The following is a 20,595-nucleotide window of genomic DNA, read 5'->3' as shown; positions in this document are numbered from 1 at the left end:
TGTCCACCCTGCAGCGAGCAGGGAAGCTGGGGAAGTGGTTTTAGCTTGCCAGACGAGGCCCTAAAAACGAGGCTCTTTCCCTTTGCTGAGATGGCAGTTGTAGTTTTATTCCTTAGGATCCTTCAGCGTGAGATGGCAGGAGGGAAAGAGGAAGAGGTATGAGAGGCATCCCCTTTTTCAGGACAGGGGAAGGGGGTGTGGGAGATTTACACAACCAATAAGGGAACCTGGGGAAAACAAGATAAGGGAAAGAACTTACAAGTCTACATTTTTGGGGGTACATTCTTTGGACCATTTTTCCTAACTGCATTACAACAACAGGTCACTCAGGGATGGGGCCATCTCATTTTCCAGCACCCTGAATCAGAGAGCTACTTGGAGCAGCAGCTGTCATGTTGTAGCACCTCTCTGGCTGAATGTTTGGCAGTGAAAGAGTGGAAGTTTGGCTTTTGGAAGGTGGGGGTTCAAATGCTTTCTCTGTACCAGGCACATATTTATGCTAAGGAAAGAACTTGATACATCAAAGTAGGGAAAAGGGGGCTTGCTGGAAAGAAAACCCCACTGAATTACCCTGACTAAGGGCACTCACATTAGAAAGACTGGGTTTAGGAATGGACAAATTGGGGAACATATTTTGTTGACCTTTCTTCCCAGAGTAATTGAAAATTATTCAGCTCTGCTGAGTGTAACTGCCAGTAGCTTCTGCTTGATATAATTGAGTTCTCTACCCTCAATTTGTTTGCTTGTGTTTCAAGCTTTGAAAAAAGAGCACTTAACCTTTTATTGTTTATTCAGATTTATTTAGAGAAAACAAAATCTCTGTGGCTGGCTCTAACAGCTACCCACATTTTTGCTGATCTCTGGAATGAGGTGAGTGTCAATAAAAAGAAGCTCTTTTTTCCAGGATTATTACTGACAGTGTAAACAGTTTTCAATTATATTGGATGTCACTGATTATGTTAGCATGTGGAATAGATACAGCCCTGTTCCTCTCAAAGGACTCAACATGTATTTGTGCCTGTAATTATTGTGTCATCTATGTTTGGGATTTCACCCAAAACACAAAAAACTCTAAAAACATAAAAAAGTGGACATTTTAAGTGTCTTGATCTCAGAGAAAATTTCACTGCAATTGGAATCCACTGCTCAGGCATGAAACTTCCCAATACAAAGCTCAGTGCTGCTGCTGATGTGGGTGGGATTTTATTAGATCACAGATATCTAGCCTAGATTTTGCCTTTGTTGTCTTCTTTTCCACCACATATAAGAGGAGGCTTTGTACCTCTCTGCAGCTTCTTTAGAGCTCAGAGTGCTTCCTATGCAACCTGACTTCTACCCACAGAATCACAGGATCCCAGAATGGGTCAGGTTGGAAGGGAGAACAGTGAATCATCTGGTCCAACCTCCCTGCTCAAGCAGGGTCATCCCAGAGCACATGGCACAGGATTGTGACCAGTCAGTTCTGGAATATCTCCAGTGAAGGAGACTCCACAGCCTCTTCGGGCAATCTGTTCCAGCGTATGGTCACCCACACAGTATGACAAACCTATGAATGGCATAGCATGTGTGAGAGAGGCATTTTTAATGTAGGTCCATGGTGATCTGGTATTTTTTTATTTTTGAGTCTTGCTCCTTCAAGTGGGTATGGGGCAGTGCACTCCTTGCTTTAGGCTGTCAGAGAAGGCAGGGGGTAAGTCTGCAGTGCCTGGCAGGAGATTAAAGAAGGCTTACAGTATGCTGTGGGCAGGGGGCTGGGGAAGATCAGGGTAGATGTAGATGTCATGAGAAGTGTACATCGTGTCACCTGGAGAGTGAGCTGGGGTAAGAAACCAAGAGCTTTTGTTCTGCCTTAAGTGGCTCTCTCTAATTCCTCAAGGTGAGAACCTACCTAGGGAGGTGCTTGCTCTCAGGTCTCTGACACCTTGGAGTGCAGCTGGTGATTTGGGTCCACATCCCTCTGGCTGGTAATTCCCAGAAGGGGAAAACAAAGTCTTCATCACTGGATGTTGAGGTGCTGTGGAGCCATCATTGCTGGGGAAAAATCAGTGATAACCAGTGTGTGATGCCCCACCCCCAGGCGTGTTCCCTCCCTACAGACCTTCACAGAGGGTTCTGCAGCCCAGAAGCACAATCACTGCCCAGGACATAGAACACATGTCTGCTTTGGAATCCTCTGTGGCTGCAATGCAGCATCAAGTGCTTTTGCTAGCTTGTAAGTCCAATGATTCCAGGATTCATTTTTCAGTCTGTGGAAAAGGAAACATGGCAAAGGAAACAATCCATGAGAGTGTGTGGAGTGGGGTGTACAGAAGGGAAAGCTTGTGCTTTCACTTTCAGTTTCTGATTTTTCTGCCTTTAGCTTTTCTGGTTGATATGCCCTGTGGCAACCTTCATGGTCAGGCACAGCAGCTTTTGGGGCCCTGAAAAGAAAATTATGACTATCCTCAATGTCTACTTTTCAGAATAAATCTTGTCCAGAATAGTTCTATTGTTCCTCACACAGTAGAAAACAGTTTGCTTTCCATGGCTTTGGCAGAGTTGTAATAACTCTGAGGGTGTGATTTTGCCTGAAACTGTGTCTGTGAATAACCTTTCACAGGCAGTGATCCTGCGAACATTCTGGCATGTCAGTATTCTTATAGGTTTTTCCATGCATGAACGTACAGGACTGTTGGAACTGAAGGCTTAGGCATGGAGATGTTAATGTTTGCAAAGGTAGTCATTTCCCAAGTGTAATGTCAAAAACTTGTGTTCAGTCTGGATTGTTTTCTAGTGTTCTGGAAGTTTATCAAAATCTATAACTTCCTAAACAGGACTGTAAATAGTTGTTTCAGAGAGACTCACCTGTCTGAACAAAGGAAAATTTATTATGTTTAAAAATTAAAAGACTTTGGACCTGTTTTTGCAAAGATGCTGATAAGTCTCTTTGGGATTTCTTTTTGCAAAAGGATCCATACAATGTTCATACAAAATGTATTTCCTGGTAGGAAAAAATTATCCAAACCCATAGCTGTTCAGTTCTTGACTGCCACTTTATAGAGAACAGAACCTTAAACACATATGTGCTAATAAACAGCATATATGGACATGCTGGTTTCATGTTGCTCTGACTCTGGAGTGTTCATCATTGACTGGTATGAGTCTTTCATTTCTTTGCCCTGTCCTGTTTCTGGCCAGGACAGGGTTAATTTTTACAGCACCCAGGAGGGGCACTGTTCCTTGAGCAATCAGAGGTGAGTCCTTGCACAATCAAATGTGAATCGTTCACCTATCTTGAACATTCTTGTTACTATTGTTGTTATCACTGTTAGTTTTCTTATTTCGTTGTTGTTTCTAGTAAATTGTTCTTACCTCAACCTGTGATCTTCACCTTTTTGTGCCTCCAGTTCTCCTCTCCATCCCTGTGAAGAGGTGATGTGTGGTGCACAGTGGGAACACTGAATTGGGAATACTATTCCTAAACTATGACATGCCCATAATTTCCTGTAGTCACGGGAAACACCCATAGGAAATAGACCAGCCATATAATGAAAAGATCAGTCACCTCAGCCATTCATTACTGACGGTCACATTAGAAGAACTGAGGTTGTGACAGTGTTTCCTCCTTAATCAGCTCAAAGTGAAGGGTCCTCCCAGGCAGGTGAAATACTGTTTACTTTCCTCTAACAAAATGGAATGGTTTTGGGCAGCGCCAAACCATTAAAGATTTTGCAGTGTTGCAGAAAGGTTGTGAGAGGTCACCTGACACAGGCTGGGTGAGTTTAATGGCAAAATCCTCAGCAGGTGCAAAGCAGCACCCTTCAATTGACAGAGAGGATGTCACGGTGGAGCTACTGATAAGACTGCAAGAGGCCTTAGAGAATTAGTCTCAGCCAGAGAGCCTGCAGTGTTGCAGGCTGTTCTACTTTCTGTTCTACTTTCTCAAATATTGTTCTAGTAAGTATTTGACTATTTTTTTTCTTGTTTTGTTAGTGTGTGTAATCCATCAGAATCTGTTTTTTCCACTGCAGTACAACATCTTGTCAAACCTATGTCTTTTTGTCCAGCCTCCTTACTAAGCTAGGTACAGTGAAGCCATGAATGCCTCTCAGTTCACATTTAAGACATGTCTGACAATCCACAAAATCTACAATGGTTTGCTTTTTTATTTTCTTCTTTTTTTTATTTTTTTATTTTTTTTCGTAAATCCCAAGTGATAAGAGCTTTCCATGGCAATACTGTGAAGCTGCTGATCAGGATACAGTTTGGGTTGAGCCCGGTTGGTAGGGGCAGGGTGAAAGAAGGAATCTAAATAAAAGTGCATGGCCTCTTGGACCCAAAATTGGTTGCCTTGCCAGACCCATTTCATTTATCTCACAAAAAAAAAAACTAAACAGAAATAAATCCTCAGGAAATTCCTATCAGTTTCACAGCGATCATTTGCTTTTCTGGCTTCCACTAAGGATATCATTGTGCTCTTTATTCCTAACCCAGTCCTAACCTGCTCAGCTTTCTAAATAGTTTAATTAATCCCCTGCCTTTCTGATTGTGAGTGCTATGTATTGCAAGTGAGATTTTGATGCAAAGCATCACTAAATTAATTAGTTTTGGCCCTGATCCACCAGATTTAATGGGGGTATTTGCACGTTCAAAGGTAGACCACTGTTGAAATGCCTCATTGAATGGAGCACTTCTCCCTTAATGAGAGGGGGCTAGGCAGCTTGGCCTCTGGCTACTGGATGAAGTTATCAGGGGTACTTACTGCCTCAGCAGACAACCTCTGCTCCTGGCAAGCCATGATGATATTTTAGTTACATCTTGTACACAAGTGGAACATCTTGAATCATCATCGTATTTTATGCCTTCTTCTGCATCCCATTGTTACCTCATAATGAAGGTGTTCTTTCTGAATTGTGGTATTCTCTATGCACATCTCAGGAAACACTTTGGTTAAGTCCATGAGAGAGGCCTACCTTGAACAGTTTGATTAACAACACCTAGGATGTTAGATTTTTAATAGAATTGTTTCTGTGTGTGCACGGACTGATATTATTAGTTTGATTCTTAGCCAGCAGTTTATTGTTACCTTGTAGACTGGGATTAAAATTGATGCTATCTTTGTGTTGCAGGATAATAGTATGTTCCACATCAACAGACACCACTTGTTAACTTCTCATTGGGGTGTACATAAGGAAGAGGGGGGGCAAACGTTGCCAGCCTGGCTTTGGTTCCTGTGTCTGTTTGGATCAACTCAATGAGTGGCTGGAAATCTGTCTTTCTTCAGTAAAACTCTGTTTCTGCTGAAGTTCTGGGTGTTTCCCATCCATCTCACTAAAGATGGACTTTCATTCTGTGAATTTTCATGGGCTTTTATCAGCATAGGCTAACTGTGCACAGCAGCACATGCCAAGATTCAACAGTGTTGCAGTGTTTTTTAAACAGCTACTTTTGCAATAGTGTCCTGACAGTTCGGCCTGGCTGGATGAGGCTGGAGTTTCATAACCATATGGAATAGGTATTATAAGACACTGAACTCAACAGACAAACCACAGACCTTGAGTTTCACCCTTGAACTTGAATGATGAGAAGTAAAATTACTCAGGCAGAAACACAAACTGGTTTGTGAATCTAGAGTCTTAAAACATTATCTGAACTGGTGTTGGGAAACTACTGTTTTACTGGTTTTTGTATTTGCCAGTTCCCTGGGCTCCTGGGCAGCTGAGGTGGATAAATCAAAACTTCAGGATGACCTTTCTGTTCAAGGCAACAGTGATGCAGTGGTTCATCTCATGAAGTTAGCTCTGAAAGACTAGGTTATTGAGGTCCTGACTGACTCATATGGCCATTCAGATTTCAATCAGCACCTCTGGGAGTGGAGAAGTTCATTTTGGCCAACTAAATAGTCCTGCTGAGAGAATTTTGCCTCCCCTCCTAAGACAAGCAAGTCTGGTGCTACTGTGGGTAAGGGGGTGGAGTTTGGGGTAGACAAATAAAGTCCTGGTTGTCATGGAATCATTCTCCAGCAGCAGTGATGTAGGCTGTGGGCTTTCCTAGAATTTCTTTCTTAGTTCCAGACTATTCTAGGAACCCTTTTTGACTGACATACAAATAAAACAAAAATCTGTGTACCCTTAATGACCCCTTGGTCAGATGCATACATAATATAAACTCAACTACCTTTTGCTTTAGCTTGTGGTCAAGCAATAAAGAAGCAAACAGTGGAGTCAAGGTGCAAAACAGCCTGGAGGAAGGAATTTCAAATAATCACAGCCAAATATGACAGGTTTTTGTCCCCCGTTTTTGGAAGGGAGGTGACTAGTGGTATAATATCTGTGCAAAAAAGTCAACATCCACCCTGAATGATAGTTCACAAAAATAAAATTTTGCTGACCCTGCACTACATCTATCCCTTTTCTAGGATAATGACGATTTTAATTGTTTGGCTGTGTTTTCCACAAGGCAGCCTAGCTCCCCGGGGAGGCAAGACAGAAGTCTCACCTTCCCCAGAGCCAGGAGCCGGCCCATGCCAAGGCGGTCATTTCCCAGGGCAGGGGCAGCCCAGGTGCCGGCGCGTTTGAGGGAGAACGGCGGTAATGAATACACGGCAGCCTTGCGGTGGGAGCCCTGCCACTGTTAAATTTGTAGCCAATTAGCCGTGTTGCACAATTCCAGCAGAGTAACACCAGTCTCTATAGACTTGGTATAGAGAGAGAAATTAGTTGAGACAAATGCCTCTTAATCCCTTGTTCTTGGCTGGGCTGGAGCGCCTACTGCTAAGTGCTAATGGCACGGGGAAATCCCAATTTCCAGTGTCAAGGGCTTCGAGGAATCAGGCTATTAAAGGGAGACATTTATTTTGCATTAGCTTTGATCAGCAGCTCCTGGGTGAAATCTCCTTAAATAAATACCCCGTGCGGCCTCTTGCTTGGGAACGCGGGCTTCGGGCCGGGCCGGCGGCTGAGGGAGAGGGCGCCGGGGCCGCTTGCTGCTGGGCCTTGCCCCGCGGGAGCAGATTAGGGAATCAATTAGGTTGGAAAAGAGCTCCAAGATCACTGAATCCAACCTGTGACCGAACACCACCCTGTCAACTGGACCACAGCACTGAGTGCCACGTCCAGTATTTCCCTAAACACCTCCAGGGACGGTGACTCCACCACATCCCTGGGAAGCCTGTTCCAGTATCTACTCAGTCTTTTCTGTGAAGAAGTTCTTCCTAATGTCCAACCTAACCTTCCCCAGGCGCAGTTTAAGACTGTCCCTCTCATTCTGTCGCAGGCTGCCTGCCCGGGGACGGGCGCGGGCAGGAGCCGGGCCCTGCAGTGCGGAGCCGGGCCCTGCAGTGCGGAGCCGGGCGGTGCGGGCAGGAGCCGGGCGGTGCGGGCAGGAACCGGGCCCTGCAGTGTGGGGCCGGGCGGTGCGGGCAGGAGCCGGGCCCTGCAGTGCGGAGCCGGGCGGTGCGGGCAGGAACCGGGCCCTGCAGTGCGGAGCCGGGCGGTGCGGGCAGGAGCCGGGCCCTGCAGTGCGGAGCCGGGCGGTGCGGGCCCAGCCGAGGCGGCGGCAGGGACGGCGGCGGCGCTTGGGCGATCTCGCGCTGCCCCCCGGCGGCCGTTCCCGGCCGTGCTGCCGCTGCCCCGCCGCCGGCTCCGGTCCCGGCGCTGCCCCCGCTCCCCGGCGTTTTGGCAAGGGCAGGGCTGAACCCCCCCGCCCCGTGCCGCTCGCAGCCACCCCACTGTATCCGGGCGTTGTGCATCCCCCAGGTCGGTCGGCCCTCGGGCAGGGGAAGCCACGGTGGCTTTGCAGGGCGAGCGATGCTGGGAGCCGGCGGTGTTTCTCCCTGAGCCTCAGCCCGAACCCCGGGCAGCCGAGCGAGGCAAAACCGCATGGCCTCGCCTTCCCCTCACCGTCCGTCGATACTCATTTTTAATACTAAAATGTCGCCGTTTGCAACGCAAACGCCTCAGTGTTGCAAACAAAGCTTAAGAGGGAAATTACTCAGTCAGCGTCGCTGCGCCCTGTCCTCGTGTCAGGTAGCTGGAGCCTTTCCACGGCATTAAAGGATAATACCTCACACCTGGGGCTGCCATGAGGGACAAGAGTGTGTTTTTACGCTTCAGTCTCCCCATGTTTTCTAGATGCAATTTTCCAAATGATACTGACGTCTACATAAGGTAAACATATAATAAAAGATGAAAATTGTATGGGGATCTCCCTGGACACAATTATTAGGCCCTCATGACATTATTTAGGTGCTCCAGAAGCATCTGGGACTGAGAGGAAATTGCACGGACACATGCAAACTAACTTAGGAACCGACCAGCATTTTCAGATCACAGAGTGGCATGCTGGGAAAAAAATATAATGTATTCCTCCTAAATACTAATTGCATGCACTGGGTCTTGGTCCATAATTGGAATGTGAGCAATGTGTTCATATAAAATGTAGCAATTTCTGTACTTATGTAAGTAGCTGTTATCTAAAAATTACATAGCTTACTACTGTGTTAAGTTTATGACTTCTTCCTGGCATTGCCTGGACACACAGTACCTGCAGAAGGAACCTGCTGGGTTTCTGAATGCATCAGGTACATCCCAGCATTTCTGTGACTTTGGAGGAATGTTAATGGCATGACAGCAGGCTCCGCAGCAGACTGGTGGGGAGGAAGGATGAGCAGTGCTGACTACATTAGGGTCACTTTGCAAACATCTAAAATAATTTTGCAGATGAAATACCCTTATATTAAGAAGGATATGAAGATGGAATGAGTGAAACTTGGTTTTCTGAGTGTTTGGCTTGTAAGTATTCAATTATTTTTCATCTGTAAATAATAAATGTGGCTGCAAGTCTGCGCTTTCCTCTGAGCCTTTTCTTCAAGCAGGACACTGGGTCTGTGCCATGGCCTTCTAATGCCCAAATTCATTATCTGGTCTGCTCTGATCACATTTACCATGCCCCTTGGTGTTTATCCTTGGGGTTAGCACCTGTTAATGCTGTGGTTGCATCTATTTGTCAGGAGCTAATAGTCATAAATGGCCTCTCCGGGGCAGCCAGGAGAGCTGGTTAGGGCTTTTCTGTGGGATGCTCAGATTGCAGGTGCAATTCCAAGGGATGAGCCCAATTTATGGACTTTAGCTGCCATCCTTTCTGCTGAGTGCCCCCACTGGGTGTACTTTCCATTATGGAGAATGGCAGGGGTCAGCTGTCAGGATGGGGTACTGCAGGGTTGGTACTTGGCCATGAATCATATCTAATTCTCTAGTGGATCAACACCTTTGAGCAAAAAACCTATTTAATAAGAAATTCTCAACTGCCAGGCTCTTAACTCCTTGGCACTGGGAAATGTGAGGATGACTGGAGACTTCTTCACTGTGGCAAAGATACCCAGTAACTAAGGTTAACACAAAATGAAATTCACATTGGAAATAAACTGTGGATTTTTAACATTTAATTAACTATTCAGACAGATTGCCAGGAGGTGTAGCAGAATTTTTTTTCATTGCTTTTAAGTTTTTAAATGAGGACTGGTTGTCTTTATAGAAGATATACTCTAATCCAAATGTAAATTGTTGGGATCAATGCAAGAATTACTGAATGAACTTCTCTGGCCCTTGCTATGCTGCATGTCAGACTAGATGATGCTAACAATCACTTCTGGCCATAAAAATGTATGAGCAGTAGAAAATTATAAGTTTGAGAAGAATAAAATGATATGAAATTAACTCCATAACAGAAATATTTTTGCAACATAAACTCTTCTTTAACATCCCTTGCATTATTTCACACCCTCACTGAAAGCAGCACAGATTTACAGTTGTTAATGTTCACATTAAACAGTTGAGAAACTTAAATAGGGAAAAATTAATGTAGCTCAACAGAAAGGGGGCCGACCCCCAAAGAAAGGTCTGTCTGACCTTCTAATTTGCTACTCAGTTTCCTTATGGAGGAACAACTTCCTGCAGCCATTGCTTGTACTTGTCTGACTCCATTTTTAGAAATACCCCCATTTAAGATACAGTATAATTGAATAAGTGATTGACTTTAGCTAATAGGTAATTGAATAGGCAATCTTTCTTGATAAATGAATGGTATTTGTATTTAACCCTCTCAGACAACAGTCTCTCAAGAGCTCAGAGTAGGTTTTCAACCTCTCTGTATCGTCCCAATGATCCTGTGAACAACCCCTAACTTCAACAGAAACACAGTTAGCTACTGGGACCTTACATTTAGTAGGCACATTCAAAAATCTCTGTAAGTGAGTGGGAGGTGGAGGATAGGATGAATGTAATTCCTGTGTGACTACCTAAACTGCCAGCTCCATGTAGACACACGTCCAGTGATGTGAGTAAAAACATAATTCATACTACGAACCAGCTTCTTCCTTATTTTTTTTTCTGAGAATATTCAAAGAGAGGAATGAAAATGAAAGCAAAAAGTCAAATCAGTTGGAGAAGCCTATTTTTTTTTTATATAAAAAGAAGGTGTGAAGGCCCCATATCACTAATATTTTTCTTGTCCTCTCTCCAACATAATTCTTGAGGAAGGACTTGATCTGCCTGGAGTTGAATCATGTTGTGTGGTTTTGCTTTATTTTGAAAGGTGGAAATTTTTGAGTTGCCTGTTTCTGTTTTGAATGTGATGAAACAATAAATTGTGGTTTTGACACATTTGAAATTTTCAATACTTTCTTCCTTAGCATAACAGAGACTTGGCTTAAGTTCCTTCCTCTCTGAGACATTTTCAGTGAGAAACTGTCTGGGCTGCTCACTCCTTAACAAGGAAAAAGACAGCCCTATTTTTCAAAACTTTCCCACAGTAAAAAAGACAGAAAAGAACTTCCTATCCTAGATCCTATCCTGTATGTGGTTCATCTGGCCATTATCAGCTGCTACCTCATTAGGATGAGGTAATTTGTAATTTGAAGAAATTTTTCTATAAGGGCTATAGATTATGAGCTTTTCTTTACATGTCTACATTGTATTTACCTGGTGTTGGCCATTGACCATTAATTAGGAATAAACATGAAAGAATAGAAGAGAGAACAGGAGGTAATATTTTCCAAAAATACTTAATAAGGAAAAACCCAAATGCTTGAAGAGCAGAAGTGGTCTGTGGATTCATAGAAAAGGTAGAATAGTAAAGAGAAGGCAGAAGGAACATACAGAGGGCAGAGAAGAGAAAAATGATCTCTTTCCCTTTATTGGGGCCCAGATGGGAAAACACAGGTGGCCATGTATTTTCTTGTAGCTGCAATAGTTGAAGTCTGATCAAATGAGGAAGGTGACCACTGGTTTTCAACAGAATTTAGCCCAGTGGTAGGGCTTGGAAAACTTATGAATGTTGAAATCTTCTTAATACATCGTTGCTCAGCTGAGTGCTTCTCTCTAATACTGCTCAAGCATCCTGTAATGTAACAAGCATTCATAGCATCCAGAATGTTACATAGTACTCTTTACTTTGCCCTGTTTTTCTCTGGGAAACAGCCTGTGTTTGTGTACAACATGGGAGAGTATGAGGAGAGATGGGTACCATCACAGCAAAATATCAGGAGGTAAACTACCTCTCTCCCTCTGCCTCCCCCAAATTCAGCCTGAAGCTGCAGCCTGGCCTATCTCTACTCAGCAACCCCAGAGTCAGAGTCAGGGTGGGTACATCTGCTCTAGTGGCTTGGGATAGCACTGGGAGCATTCCTGACACTGGAGCTTGATTGTGCTGTTAAATTTAGAATGTGGTCCCTGGCACAGTTCTGACCTAGGATAGCTAACATTCTCTTATACAGTTTTAGACACATTCATTGCTTTCAGATCCAAGTGCCCTTTAACCATCAATCAGCTGAGAATGGTTTCTCTCCAAGTTTTTCAGAGATTTGCATATCTAGGCTGTGTCTAGTGTCTCCTTGAAGGTTGCTGTAACAACTGTGCTTTCTTTTTTGTCTCACAGACTTTCAAATCTCCCCAGAATCAGAACAAATTCCTCAGCCTTGGAAGCACCCCTTTGTTTGGACTGTCGCACATATTGTCAGTGTGTGGCTATTGATTCAACAACTCAGTGGACAAAAGGACCATTCTGGATTCTTATACTTGCCTTTAAATGAAAGTTGTCAATTAGCCCCTTCAGTTTCAAAGGGGTTTAAGCTGACCAAACAATCTGACACTTATTTGTTCACACAAAGGGGAAGAAATCAGAAGAAGTAAATATTGCATATTAAGTCTCCTTGTCTATGAAATCCAAAGAGTTGCCAAAATCTCTGATACTGTCTAAACTCTTCATTCCAGGATCAAAAGTGTGTATTCATGCCACCATTGTCTCAGCTGCAATTGAACACTGCAATGACTTTTAATCTGCTTTCTTTCTTCCCTCTCTTGTTCCTTGACCCTGGACCTGCCAAAATCACTTACTTTACTGCTCTGATCGTATAGTTCAACTCTTTGAATCCCTCCTCTAATTCCACTTGGCTTATTTATTTCCTATTCTGTAGTTATTTCCCTTACTTTTTCAGCCAAAGGAACATCTTGGTCTTCTCTTATCATAACCTCTTAAACCTTATATTGCCCTGTTGGATCCTGTTCCAGCGTCATGTATGGCTATAGAAGGATTCTGTATTTAGCTGGGAACTGGAATTAGTCCTTTACCCACCTGCATTACATCTTCTAAATATCCATATGTGAGTTTTTTTTGTTACTTGCACCAACACATGGAATATAATTTTTACCCAGGCAAGGCATTTTTAGTACATTGGAGTTCCCTACATTTTATAAAACGGATTCAAACCTCCAGAGCCTGTCTGTGATACAAGGGATGATACTAGGAATGAACAAGAAGCATTTCTGAAAACTGCCAGATTGACTGGAAAACCAGGTAGACCAAGGTGGTCAAGAAAGCAGCCTGGCTTTAGGTCCTGTGTTTAATGGTGGTCAAGCCTGGAACCATCTCATAGGATCATAGAACCATTTAGATTGGATAAAAACTTCAGTATCATTGAGTCCAACTCCAAAGCTAACACTGACAGGCCCACCACTTAGCCATGCCCCAAAGCACCACCTCTCTGGTATATCCCTTAGTGCCACATCTATATGTCTTTTAAGCACCTCCAGAGATGGTGGCTGAAAAGACCCTCAATAAATCATTTCTCTTTATGGCTCTCTAGGGACCTCCTCTAAGACTGTGAAAGACCATTTTCCAAATCTACATTCTCCCTGATTTCTATATGAGATTTCAACCCACATCTACAGCTCAGGAAATGTCTAAACTCCCAAGTTATATCTGTTTTTGATGTGTGTTTCTCTTTCTGCTCTGCTGAAGACCTACAACAGCTGTACCATCAAATTCAACTGTATGGAAGGACAGACCAGCTTAGGTGAGATCAGGCTTTGAGGCAGAGGAACTCCTAGAACAGATCAGTGTTTTTTTAGCAAAACAGTTTTTGGCATGAAAACACACTGGTTTGTTAACTGTTTTCTTGTAAAAGCTGAATCTAGCTGAGTGTGGTTACTGGTTCAGACACTGGTGAACCTAATATGTTATTTTGTACCTAATGTATTATTTTGTGTACTGCTCCGTGTCCTAGCCACCTCTCTTTCTCTACAAGTTTTCTTAAATTCTTCCTTGTATTTTTCTTTTGATTACAAAATTATTAGCCAATACTGAGAGGCAGTGTGTGTATGTCTTGCATATTTTTCTTTGTTAAAAAAAAAATAATTTATTTTTGTATTACCGAGAATAGTGTAATAACTTTCCCCTTTGTTGTGGAATACGGGGCATGTTTTTAGCCAACTCTGTTTAATGTCTCTTCCAATAATCTGTCTCAGGTGCAGATTTTCTTGTAAAAATAAGTCCCTAGTCACTTTCTAGTTCTTTAAATATATAATGACATTCCCTAATCTGTTATGAAATATATGAACTTCTCAGGCACGTTTCCTATTACCCAGGAAGAAAAGATGGAAGGTTCCAGTCTACAGCTCTCGAGTCCTACTATGTCAGTTTCTGAAAGGGCTCCTGGTTTTGTGTGTCCTCCCAGGAGGTGTGGCTGAACAGACAAGGATCTCATCTAGTCTCATCTCCCAGTGACCTGTCACAAACCAGAGGCAGCCCTAAATACCTTAGAGGCAAGGTACAAGGAAACCTGTGTCAGATATGTCTAAATTATCTGGCTCTTGAAGAAAGACTCCTTCCACCCTGTCATTATTAAAAAAGGAAAGAAAACAAAACACAGAAAACTGAAAAGCCCAAACAAACAAAAATGGAAGCTTTCAAGAAGGAAGGTAAGGAGTTTTTCTCTGAAATTTCTGCCTTTTAAATGTTTTGAGCATTTCTCAGTTCAAAGAGGTGCCTCATCCTCTGCAGAGTCCTGTTGGATTCACTGTGTCATGTAGTTTGTTTTTCACATGTTAATTATGTGAAAGCGTGTCTCTTTTTGTATGAATTTTCAATCTTCTATGCTTAAATTTTTTGGAATATCTGTACTTGCATTATGATAAAAGAGGAGGGGTAAAAGTGCCACATGTATCTTTTCTATCACACTCCTTATCCTTTGCATTCGATCATTTCCTCTTTTATTCATTTCATCACATCTCTTAGGTAAACAGTCCAATTCTGTTCCATTTTGTTTCATTTCTGAGATTTTCCACATCCCTAATTATTCTCATCACCCATCTTTGAACTCTCTATGAACATCCTCTATGCTATATCCTTTTTTGACATTTTAGGTGCAAATTGTTGTAGGTGCAATTTAGATCACTTAAATGTCCAAGTCCCTGACTTATGGATGCAATCAGGGACTCAGACATCTAAGTAACTAGATTGCAGACTCAAATAATTACATTGCAAAATGTGCCTGCAAGTTTTGTGCCCGTGAGAAATGGCTAAAGCCAGACTAAAGATCAGAGCCTTAATCACAAGCAAAATATCCCCCTCACCCTTTAAAGGAGAAAAGACCCCTTCCATTTGAACGAGATACTAACACAGAAAAAAGTCAATTACATACAGAGCTATATGGTAAGTGTAATAATGAATGGAATAATAGATCAGAACAATGTGGAACAGCATAATACTAATACTAATATAATACTAATACTAATACTAATACTAATACTGAGAACCTTATTGGGGGAGAAGACCACAGTGTGCACTGAGCTTCCATGATATGACAGTGTTTGTCATTTGCATGTTTCTGCCTTTAAAAATGAGACTTAAGATGGTTTACTTTGTGGCATTGAAATATTTCTATTATTAATCTACAGGAAGAAGGTCTAAGACACTTTGCCCATGTCCATGATCCAGTATTCTAGAAAATTCAGAATAAGATTCATAGAATATTATTGAAAAATATTTTGAACAAGGTTTTGTCATTCCTTCTCTTTATGAATTAAATATTTTTCTATGATGAGGTTTCAGCAGACTGCAAAGTTGAGGTCATGCTGTTTAATGATGGAGCTGGTGGACAGATTGGAATGAGAGCTGTATTTTTTTGAAAGAAAAGAATTATTTGAACTTAATCTTTATTTCTTAGATTTTCTGTATTTACTGGATCAAAGTTTCATTTTCAGCTGAAAAAATACAACTCCTCTTTCAAAAAAAAAATGAAGTGTCTATGCTTTTCTGCTGTTTATTCTGAAATGAAAAAAACCTGTTTGTCTTCAAAAACCAAAGATTTGGATAACTCCAGGTAATAGAATACTCTGTTTTGGAAAATGTTCTGTTCCATTCCTTTTCATTAAACTTTTTGAAAAAGAAATTAAAAGATAAAAAATAAGAGTACATACATACTTAGAGTAGGGACTATGTTTAGAATTAGACTTAGTGATAAACTTTGATTTTAATCCATAAATATAGAAAAAATTCAAAATATTCTGGACCTATAATGCTATTTTCTTCGTGGACTATCAGCACTGGAAGAGGAGAGAAAAATTGGCAGGGTGAATTTATAATAGTGTCTGCACAATTTCAGCTAACTTTTTCCTCCTGTCTTCTCAAAGTCTGTTTTAATTTCTTATGTATTTCAGCCCTGTGTTTACTCCACTTCCATCCTGTGCCTCCTTTGTTCTGTGAGTCAGAATTCCCAACTAATGGATTTTGGTCATCTTATGAGGCTGAGATTGGGTAGATATTATTGACAAACCATATTATGGACAAGGCAAAAATAAGTTGATTTCCAGTATAAAAAAATTTGAAATCTCATTAAGCCTGCCTATAATACAAGAAATTTCTTTCCAAAAGGGAGATTATATCCTCAAGAATATTTTTCTTAAATCCTGTACTATTTACTAATGGGTCCACATTTCAGATAACTGTGAAGAATAATTTATCCTCAACTGTGTGTTCTTGTTACACACATAAGAGAATTTATGCATGAAGGAATCACTGATGTTTAATTAAATGGGCCATATTAAGTCCCTCAGAATAAGAATTATATCTAGAATAGCTTAAATAATTAATCAGCTCTCAACTAGAAATCCTATTTGGTTAGGCACCCATGATCCTATCTTCTTCTCACTGAAGACAGTGAGAAAACTCCAAGTAATTTTAAAGAAAGAAGAAATAAATTCAGTGCATATGTGTCAGATTTATGAAATTAAAGAAAATAAGCTTGAAAGAAAGAAAGAAAAACTGCACAGAAATTTTTGGGTGCACCTTCCGAGAACAATACATCTCTGGAATTAAGCTTAATTTCTTAGCTAGACTAACTGGTATATCTTTGAACTTAGGCAAAAGTAGAAGAAACTGTGAAACAGAAGTTGATGCAACAGCCTCCAATACTTGCACCTGGTGCTTGTTCTTCCTTGATCCAGCATTTCTCCCTACTCAGAGGTCTGGTGGTTTAAGCTAGACTGTGTGACTGTCTAATGGTGAGACAATGGATACAAAGACTTCTTCTTTTCCATGGGTGGAGCAAAACAGGGGAGAGGCATCGTTATTGTCACAAAATCAGGACCCAGCAACTTGGCAGTAGCAAGCAGTAGCCTTAGCAATCATGTGCAAATTGAAATGGGTGCAGCTGTGTGGGTGCTTCTCCTGTGCTCTGTTCCTCTTCAAACACATCTAATGTGGCCTGTGACTTCCATGACCTAGCATAGATTTTTCTGCATACACAGCCTAGAAACAAAGGTCTAGAATAGGCCAGAATAAGCTTTTCAGTGCATTCTTGCCTTTGACCATAAAGTAGCTAAGAAGGGAAATTTACATTGTAGCCTTCTAAAATTCTTCGTGGTTATTTCCCTCCTACCTCATTTTCCTCCCTGAGGAAGAAACCTCTCTCTATGCTTTCTGTTCTTCCAAATGATTTGAAAACTTGAATGTACTTTTCCTTGCATTTCATAGTTAACATTCTCAACAACCTTCTGAAAAATATGTGGCATTATGACGGACATGTGGCTAAGGTGTGGGCAGAGCTGTGTGGAAAGCAGAGTTAGAATTATTTCTCCAGAATATTAGTGCAATTTAACATGCAACTGCTTTTCTAACAAATCTCAAAAGATTTGTTATAAATATTATTATATTTATAACAATATATATATTACATTTATAACAATATATATTAACATACATATTTATTATATGTTATAAAAGAATTCATATTATATTGATTATTTTATACCTTAACTCTACCATTTAAAATTATTTTAAATATAATTTCTTTGTGTTCCTCATCCAGAAAAGCATCTTATAATTTCTTTGGGTTATGCTTTGTTTTGGTTTGTTTTATTTTGTTTTGTTTATATATTACAGAGGCAAGATGCCTAACAGCTTGAGGCTTTTACGAAGTCTAGGACTCCCCGAGTTGTTCTTTTCTCATCTCTTCTCTTTGAAGTGGAACATTTTTGTTCTTAGTCTTCCTCTTTTTTCCTTCCTCTCCTTCTTGCTGTTTAATATTTGCAGGCTTTTCAAGGTCAGCTTTTCCTCTCTCTGTTCACCTTGTCCTGCTCACCACTGCATGGTGTCAATTGGTGACCTGGCACCTCACCAGGCTCTTTGGTCCTTGCCCACCATTTGCTGTGAAAGGACAAGATCATATGAAATGTTTGCCTAGTTCTCGCTTTGCAAAGGTTTCATGGCCATTCAGATGGCAGTGAAAACTTCATAGTAATCTGTTTGGTTACAAAACCATCATAACCATTCATCGCTGCTCTAAGAAATAATTATATTAGGCAAATTCTTTAGAAGACTTTTAAGCTTCACTAATCCTCAAGGATGGAAGAACCTTGAATGTTCATAATATTTCAATTTGTCTTGTATTTATTAAGTTTTCTTGTGAAAACTCCCAGAACCCTTAACAGCAGAACACTGCAAAGTTGCAGTAATACCAGAAGATCTGGGTCCTGAGTTTTCATGAGTTTTAGTGTGAGCGTATGAGAGACTGCTGTGGTTGCTCACCTTTGTGCACTGACCAAGCTTTGAAAGCCTGGTCCTGTCCAGACAAGGTGTGAGCCTCTGCTTGATTCCTCTCCCTTCAGGTGACAATTGGCTCTAGACTCCCTTTGTATGCAGAGGCAGGAGGGAGGCAACATGAAGGGTGACAAATCATTTAAACCCCTCTCTTCACTGATGCCTTGCAGACAAGAGTAGCCATTGCCTAACTTGTACCGGTATGGTGGGATGGATATTTTGACCTCCAAAATAATTTGGTATTTTTTTTGCCTGGCTTTGCAAGGAAGTGGCAATGAGACAATTTCCTCCCTCCTGTGCTTTTTCTCAGCCCAAGGGGGCTCTGTTGCATGCGGGATATGTTATGACAGTCCTGTAACCATCCCAGCCTTCTGGGTCTGGCCCTTTGGGCTTAGACCTCTTTCATCGTAACGTGGTTTTCTGCTGCACCTGGGGCTGGCTGTCATTTTACAGAACAGCAGATTGCAAGGATTGTTGCTTCCTCCTCTCTGCTGCTGGCAGTAGTTTGATTTTCTCAGTTTTAGAGGGCTCCAGGCAAGTGCTGCAATCCTCTTCCTTCTCTAGGGACCTCCTTCAGTAATAACCCCGGTCTGACTGAACCTATTAGGGATTTTTCATGGAGAAATATTTAAACAGTAGGTCCTGTTTAAATATCAGGGGTAGGCATGAAGGAAGCCCTGATTGGATTGAGGCTGTTGTAGGTGTGCAGTTTCTTCTTTTGTTGCTATGAAAAGGAAAGTCAGTGATGGAATATAGGTGCTCTGAGATGCAGGCATTGGCAGAGTAGAATTTCACTAGACCAACTACCGAAATTCAGCTTCAGCTACTTGTCAGTCCTCTTTTGTAACTGGTTCTCTAGCTCTTTACTGCATTATGCCCTTATTAATGAATATATTTTATTTTTTAAAATACCAATTCAGTTTTGGGGTTTTTTTTGGTGCTGAAAAACGTAGGATTTATATTTTTTCCCCTTTGTGTTATGCAGAATTGTTGGCATTTTAAGCACCACAAGGTTGAATTAATTCTACAAAGGAAGGGTTTGGTCTGATTTGCTTACGGTGAACTCATTTCTGCTCCACAGAACCTATTTTGCCTGAAACATTCTTGTTTAAATAGAGTAATATTTTAATCTTGTGCTTTGGGTCCTTTTAAACCTGATTCTATTTTGTGCTCCTATTATCCCAATAACAGTTCAATTAGGAGTGGTTAAAAATCAAGATATTTATTTTAATTGCATGCTTATCTTTTGAGGGTATATTGCAGTAAATAAGGAACATTTGAACAAAAAAACCCTAACATTGCAACATGTCTTGTCACATTATACTTATCCTACACCTGATTTCAAATGTAAATTGCACAGCATTTAGCTCTAATGAAAATACTCTAGTGAAGGAAATTGTTAAGATTTTCTGGTGCTCCCCTAGGGGTAATATTAAAACCTCCATTACTAACATCTCACTCTGAGAAGACAAAATGTGCACTGAGAATACAAAAGCTCTGTTGGCATCTAAATGTGTGCCAATTAATTCGCAGTTACAGACCTGCAGATCTGTATGGAGATGTAAAAATAGGACCTGGGAAAGCTATTTAGATCCCTGTATAACAGGGCTCCTTGACCCTGGATTTCTAATGTTAGTTTAATCATGGCATTCTGCTTTCTATTTATTTATATAGTTGCCTCAATGAACAAATTAATAATTATACAGCACATTGACAAACATGCCGAGTAATATTTGCCAGATTTTAAATTAATTTAATTCAAGGGCCACTTCATTTACAGGATTCATAGGCACATCAAGGAGTAGCTTTTACTTCATTGCTATTCAGATTACACCAAGATTTTTCATAATTTTCCACTCTCCTTTTTATTTCTCTCCCCTCCTTTCACTGAGGAAGACAATTGACCTTGATTTTCCAATAGATAGTTACTTTCAGGCAGGTGGAAAACAGGTAAATGATGGACAAACAGAAATGTAGATAAATGCATGGGTGACATACATTTTAGAGAGATAATAATTTTTATTAGAGAAAAAACAGCTCTAACAACTCACCTTTATTTTTCCAATTTTCAATCTATCTCCTTTTGTTTTTTACCTACAATTTCCTTTGGGTATTATTTTAATTTTAAATAATATTTTAAAAATAATCTATCTTGTGATTCTGTGCAGGACTGTTTCTGTGTTGAACATAGACCCAATGACACAGAGTTGCTGTGCTTTATATTGTTTGTCAGCAGAAACA

General features: G+C 41.1%; 1 long non-coding RNA gene across 2 annotated transcripts in view; it reads left to right on the top strand.

The window, feature by feature from the left end:
* Positions 1–3,792: 3,792 nt before the first annotated feature.
* The window catches only part of LOC111922912 (uncharacterized), a 29,545-nt gene continuing 12,742 nt past the window's right edge, over positions 3,793–20,595 (top strand). Inside the window, exons 1-2 of one of the 2 annotated variants that reach the window (XR_015284125.1) lie at positions 3,793–3,936; positions 13,991–14,234. This is a non-coding gene — a long non-coding RNA (uncharacterized LOC111922912). Of the gene's footprint in view, positions 3,937–13,120; positions 13,331–13,901; positions 14,235–20,595 lie in introns of those variants that run through there. The other variant, XR_015284124.1, reaches the window with a different exon arrangement.

The sequence above is a fragment of the Cyanistes caeruleus genome, chromosome 3 (assembly GCF_971803275.1).
Source record: "Cyanistes caeruleus chromosome 3, bCyaCae1.hap1.1, whole genome shotgun sequence".
In the NCBI taxonomy this organism is placed as follows: Eukaryota; Metazoa; Chordata; class Aves; order Passeriformes; family Paridae; genus Cyanistes; species Cyanistes caeruleus.
This window is presented reverse-complemented; position numbering and strand designations above follow the sequence as displayed.